Source organism: Cinclus cinclus, chromosome 15 (genome assembly GCF_963662255.1).
Source record: "Cinclus cinclus chromosome 15, bCinCin1.1, whole genome shotgun sequence".
Classification (NCBI taxonomy): domain Eukaryota; kingdom Metazoa; phylum Chordata; class Aves; order Passeriformes; family Cinclidae; genus Cinclus; species Cinclus cinclus.
Window position 1 is genome coordinate 1,141,440 of NC_085060.1, and position 6,138 is coordinate 1,147,577.

The window sequence follows — 6,138 nt, forward strand, 5'->3', positions numbered from 1 at the left end:
GGCAGATGTTCTGTGGGGGACGTGAAGGGGAGCGGGGAAGGCTTGAAGTGCTCGGGGGTGTAAAATGCTTATACAGCTCTCCAGCTCCTTGGAGCCTTGTCAGACAAAAAGTCCCTTCGTTTTTTTTCTTGGGAGCACAACGGGCATCACAGGGATGAGGTTGGAATGCTCCAGTGATGGTCAGGCCACAGCTTCACCCAGGAAAGGGAATTTTGGTCCTCTTCTGTCTCCAATCCCAGCTCTCCAGGCCCTCCCAGGGCTGGAGCTGCTGCTGCTCTCCCGCACTGGGCAGTGCAGAACAAAGGGACAGCGCGGGGTGGCCGTGTGCCCACGTGCCCGGCTGGCACAGGCAGGGGAGGTTGGCTGAGGGGGTTCCAAGAGGACAAGGAGGGAAGGAACACAGAGTTATGGGAGCCTCTGTGCCCTGCTCTGCCCCTGCCGGCCCTGCTGGGCAGGATCCCAGGGCTGCACATCCCCAAGCCCAGCCCTGGCTGAGGCCCAGCCCCAGCTCTGGCACACGGCCTCAGCCTGCAGGGGAGGTGACCCTGATGTCCCTGTGTGCTGCCTGTGCCTGTCCCCTGGTGCTCTGCCACCCATTCCTGGCACCCATCACCCATCCATGACATCCACTGTCCACCCAAAGCACCCGCCCTCCATCCCTGGCACCCACCATCCATCCCTGTTCCCACCCTCCATTCCTGGCACCCACCCTGCATCCCTGCTCCTCCACCATCCCTGCTCCCACCATCTATCCCTACTTCTCCACACATCCCTTTCCCCTCACCATTCATCTCTGTTCCCCCACCCTCCATCCTTGTTCCTACACTCAATTCCTGTTCCCACCACCCAACCCAGCTCCCACCACCCATCCCTATTCCCACCATCCATCCCAGTTCCACCACCCATCCCAGCCCCCAGCACCCATCCCAGCCCCAGTGAAGCTCCTGGAGCAGGAGCTGCAGGATCTCCTCCCTGCCTGGACAGCATCCAAGGGGCCATTCCTGCTTGGGATTCATGTGGGGGGAAAGTTTGCAGCTGCTTCCTGGAGAGCAGGGAGGGCTTTGGGGCCAGCAGAACTTTCAAACCAGGCTCTCCCTCCCTCCTGGAGAAGGGGAAGGCAAAAACGGTATTTTGACATTTTTCATGGTCCTGTTCCTCATTCCAACAACCTCTGGAAGAGGAAATGACAACCAACCTAAAAAGAGACCAAAAAAAAAATTTAAAAAAGGAACTTGAGCTCTGCATGCACACAAAGAAAACCTTCAAATGAAGGGGGAGGGGACCTGCATTCCACATTAACTTTATTTCTTTGAACTCAAGATTTTCCTAAGTAGGATTGGGAAAAGAAATTGCTGCCTTGTGGGAAATGGGGCTGTTTTGATGTTTCTTTTCCCACTGGAACTGGGCTGAAAAATTGATCTCCTGGGAGGAGGAAATTTTGCCTGAGAGAGAAACCAGAATGGCAGAGTCACCATTCCAGGGGTTTTGATGTGGCAGGTTTTGGGATCGGGGCTTTTCAACCCAATCCCCACAGGAAACACGAGCAGGGGTTTGTTCCTGAATCCTTTCAGAGCCCCATGGTTTTCCTGGAAACTGAGACTTCATGGAAAAATCCTTTGGTTGAGATCCATCTGCACAAAAATACACCCGATTTGGGGTTGTTTCTATTCCTTGCATGTATGTATTTATAGGAAAAGTGTCCTTGTCATGGCTGGGAGAAGAACTTGGCTCGTTTGATTCCCAGGAAAGACCTTGGATCAAATGGATCCAATTTGCAGGGAAATGGTGGCATGGAAAAGCATCTCAGCAAGGTCTCCTGCTCTGAACAATCCTGGCACGCTGGGCAGAACCAGGCAGGGAATGGCTGGGACACAGTGGAGAACCAATTCCCTGATGTTGCCTGGTTTTCCTGGGAATATTACAAGAATATTCCCATATTCTTGTGATTCCCAGACCTCCAGCTCCTGCTGGGTTGTTCCTTGGGTTTGTCCAAATCTCCCGGACCTGCTCGGCTCGTTCCATCTTTGTGCTCCCCCTGAGCATCTCCCACCCCCAGGCTGTCCCTAGGGAAAATCCAGCCTTGTGCAGTTCCTGGATTTGGGCTTGGAGGTGGCTTTTCCTTCCCACCAAGAGGACAGGACCTGCTCCTCAGCTTGCTGCCAGTCCAAGCCAGCTCAAGCCAAGCTCCAGGTGCTGCTGGAGGTGCTGGTGGCAGCGTCCCGCTCTTTTCCAGGAGCTCCACCCCGAGATCCTCCCCATCCACTGCATTTCCAGAGCTGGGGAGATCTTTGGGATGTCCCAGCTTTCCCCTGGGAATGCTGGCACCCCGAGGGAGGGCACGTGGGCAGAGCACACCTGGAGCAGGGGTGGCTGGCACGTGCCAGGGGGGATTATCCACCTTGTCCAGGAAAACCGGGGCCAGGAGGGATCCCTGGGATTATTTTAATCTGCCCTTCACTGAGCACTCAGCAGCTTTTCTCATCCTGCTGGGAGCGAGAGCTGGGGGCTGGGATGGGGTTTGGGATGGGTTTGGGATGGGTTTGAAGGTGGTGATGTCCCCAGGGGTGTCCAGGCAGCAGATCCCACGTGGATCCCTCGGGAAGGCGCCTGCTCTCACCACAGAGTTCAGCACACACCGAGGAATGTTTCCAAAAAGAGCTCCCAGCTTCCCGAGGGTGTTTTCCCCTGAGGGGGGAACATAACCCAGCCTCTCATTTCGAGATTCCTGGAAAACCCTCCATCCCAAAATAAAACAACCACTGGGAGAGAGGCAGGGCAGGAGCTGGGGCTGGCTCTGCCCTCCCAGGCAGGCACCTGCCCACAAATTACCGTCTGCTCCTCACAAAAACTGAGCTTAAGGAAAAGCCAAATCCCATCTGTCTCCATCAGACACTTCTGCCACCCCTGGAGAACATCTGGGAACACTTTGTGTCCTCGGCTGTGGCTCCAGCTCCTCTCCAAGGGGAGCCTTTGGTGGCACAGGAGTCCCAAAGCTGAGCTCTCCCCATCCTCATGGAGCAGCTCAGTCCCATGGGAGGACAAGGAGGGTCCTGTGGCCATTACAGAGGTCAGAGGGGGAGCACAAAAATCCCATTCCTAGTTCTGAAATCCCATCCTGCCACGGGGGACCGGGTCAGCACACCACAAAAATCCAAGGGATTTGATGGGATTTTGAAATAGAAGGGATTTGGTGATGGAGGAGCACAGAGAAGGGAGAAGCAGCTGGAAGCTGGAACCAGCCTCTTCCTCTCTCAAATAACCAGGGAATGGTTTGGCTTGGAAAGGACCTTGAGGCTCATCCAGTCCAGTCCCACCCCCTGCCAGAGACAGGAAAAACTTCCACCATCCCAGGCTGCTCCAAGCTCCCTCCAACCTGAGCCAAATCTTAATGAACTTTAAAATAAACCCCCAAAACTCCCTTTAACAACACGGGCATCCAGCACTGGGGGAAAAAAAAAAAACACCGAAGAGAGAGGGGGGATTTTCCAATTCCTGGTGCAGAAACCACAGCCAGGAGGTTTTTTTCAGGAGGGGTTTAACAAAACAAGGGTTTAGGCTGAGTTTAGCAGCTGCAGCTGCTGTGTTCTGACCACAGAGAAACCTCTGGGCCTCCTTCCCGGGGCTGTGGGGAGCAGGAGAGGGAAGGCAGAGAAGTCTTTGGGGCTTTGGGAAGTTTTGGGAGCTGTTGGATGTGTTGGATTCCGGACAGTGCTGAAGAATTTGCCAAATAAATCTCGTTCGACGTGCGCTGACAGTTTGTGCTGAGCTTAAGCAGGCTGGACTTGAGGGTGTCCAGGTGCTTTTCTTCAAAGGCTCTGGCAGTCCAAAAGGTTTTCCTTCATTCCAGGTGATGGATGGCTGGGAATTACTCCCCCCACCCCTGCTCCAGGAGGGCTGGGCAGGATCTGAGGGAAAGATGTTCCTGCAAAAAACCTAAAGCAGATTCCAGCTCAATGGCTTTGGAGTCAAAGCACAACCCCTGTATCCCGAATGTTTGCTGTGACTCCTTGCCCTTCTCCAGGATAAATCCTGGTAGGATAAATCCAGGATTGCAGAACCCAACAGCATCCCTAAAGGATTAACCCTTCCTTTACCCCCACACACCCCTAAAAACTCCCATCAGGAATAAATTTAAGGTTCCTTCCTACCCAAACCGGTCTGGGATTCTGGGATTCCATGGGCTGGAATTTTTTAAGGGAGATGGAGCCTGGGCTTGTGCCATCATTCCAAGGATCCCTGTGGGAAGCAGGGAGGAGGAGCACCCTGTTCCCAGGACATGATATCCCTGGAATGTTCTTCCCAGGGAAGCACAGCCCCTTCCCACCATGAGGGGCTGCAGATTTTGGGGACATTTCACGAGGGAAAAATGCCTGAAAAATCAGATTTTTTCCCTCAAAATTCACTTTTTGAGCTCCCATAAACTGAGAACCAAGGAATATTTCCAATTAGAAAGGACCCACGGGATTCATCCAGTCCAACCCTCCAGGAATGGCCCCTGCAGGGATCGAGGTTTGTTTGGTTTTGGTTTGGGGCCCCTTCTGGGACAAGAGAGGGCCCAGCCCCAAAAACCCAAACAAAGCCCGAATGTTTAGGGCTCAAAGATGGAAAGAATAAATAAATGAAACTGGGACAAAAAGGGGAAAAAAAATCAAGTTTTCCTTAGCCCAGCCTTGTGCTGTGGGGCAGGGAATGTTTATTGGGAGCAGATGAGGAGTGCACGGAGCCAGGGAAGCTCTGGGGACTTGGAAAACCCAAAAGGACAACAAAACAACCCCAAAGTGGGGTTTGTGCCTCTCCCAGCTCACCCTGCCGCAGTTCCCCCAGCCCCAGCGTGAGGAAAGGAGTCCCTGGAGGTCCTTGCTGGGATGTTCTGGAGAGCAGAGCCATGGGAAAGATTTTCCAGGAGCTCCCTCACCTCTGGGATGTGGGGAAAGCCCTGTTCTGCTGAAACGCTGCCTGCCCACATCTGGAAACCCAAGCACCGAGAGAACCGTGGAAAATTGTTCTAAAATCACGGAGTGGTTTGGGTTGGAAAGGAGCTCAGAGCTCGTCCAGTTCCATGGGCAGGGACCCCTCCACTATCCCAGGATTTCCCAAGTTCCATCCAGCGCTTTCCCGTCTCACTGCAGCTGCTTCAAACCAGGCAGGATAAATCAGGATAAACAAATCCCCGCCGAGTTTCACTGCCCGGCCCCACCTGGGGATCACTTCCTAAGTAAGAGCTGAGACTTCCAGCCAAAAAAAAAAAAAAAAAAAAAAAAGGGATGAACCCAAATCCTTCCCCTCTCCGGCAGAACGAGGGATTAAAGCTCGACTGGCGCCGTCCCCTCTCCCTGGAATTACTCCCTGAGCACAGCCATGATTCCCATTAGTCCCTAATTTGCTGTTAATGGAGCGTTTTAATCAACTGCGAGGATTAAATGCCACAGAGGAGCCAGGGGAGCGGCCTTTTCCAGCTGCAGGGATCCTGAGCCGGGGAGGGGAGGGCTCGAGGGTGAAGGAATGGGGACAGGGACAGGGTAAAAGTGACATTTCAGGAGCGGAGTCCGCCCTGAACCCAGAAAAGAGAGAAGCAAACAGGAAATTCTTTCGCAACCTCTCGCCACCAAAGCTCGCCCTGCTCCTCCGCGCTGCCGCGGACCCCAAAGGTTTCCCAGGAAAAGGGGTTTTTTCTCTGGATCCCGGGATGCCTCGGCTCCCACGGGATGCCCTCGGTGTGGGGGGGGTGCAGCAGCAAAGCCGACACCCCAAAAACTCCTTTGTCCATAGAGGGGGACCCGGCTGCTGCCCCAGATCCCACCGCAGGCAGGAGCTGCCACCGGCTTCCCATCACTCCAAGAGATCCCAGCGGGGATTTTGGAGCAGGCAGAGCCTCCCTGACGTTTGGGACTCCCGATTTTTCCTGCAGCACTCCGCACCTTTGAAATCCTCAGCTGCTTTCCCAGCTGGAAAATTCCCAGTTTGATCCTTGTCACTGGGAATGTCCCGTCCGCCTTCAGTGGTTTTAATGGAGCAGCTCCAAAACTGAGGGAAGCCAGGGCGCAGCCAAAGTTTCCAGTTTTATTCCCAAATTTTTATTGTCCTTTGAGTGCCTGGGGGGATTTAACACAACCCCCAGCGGAACACACACACACACAC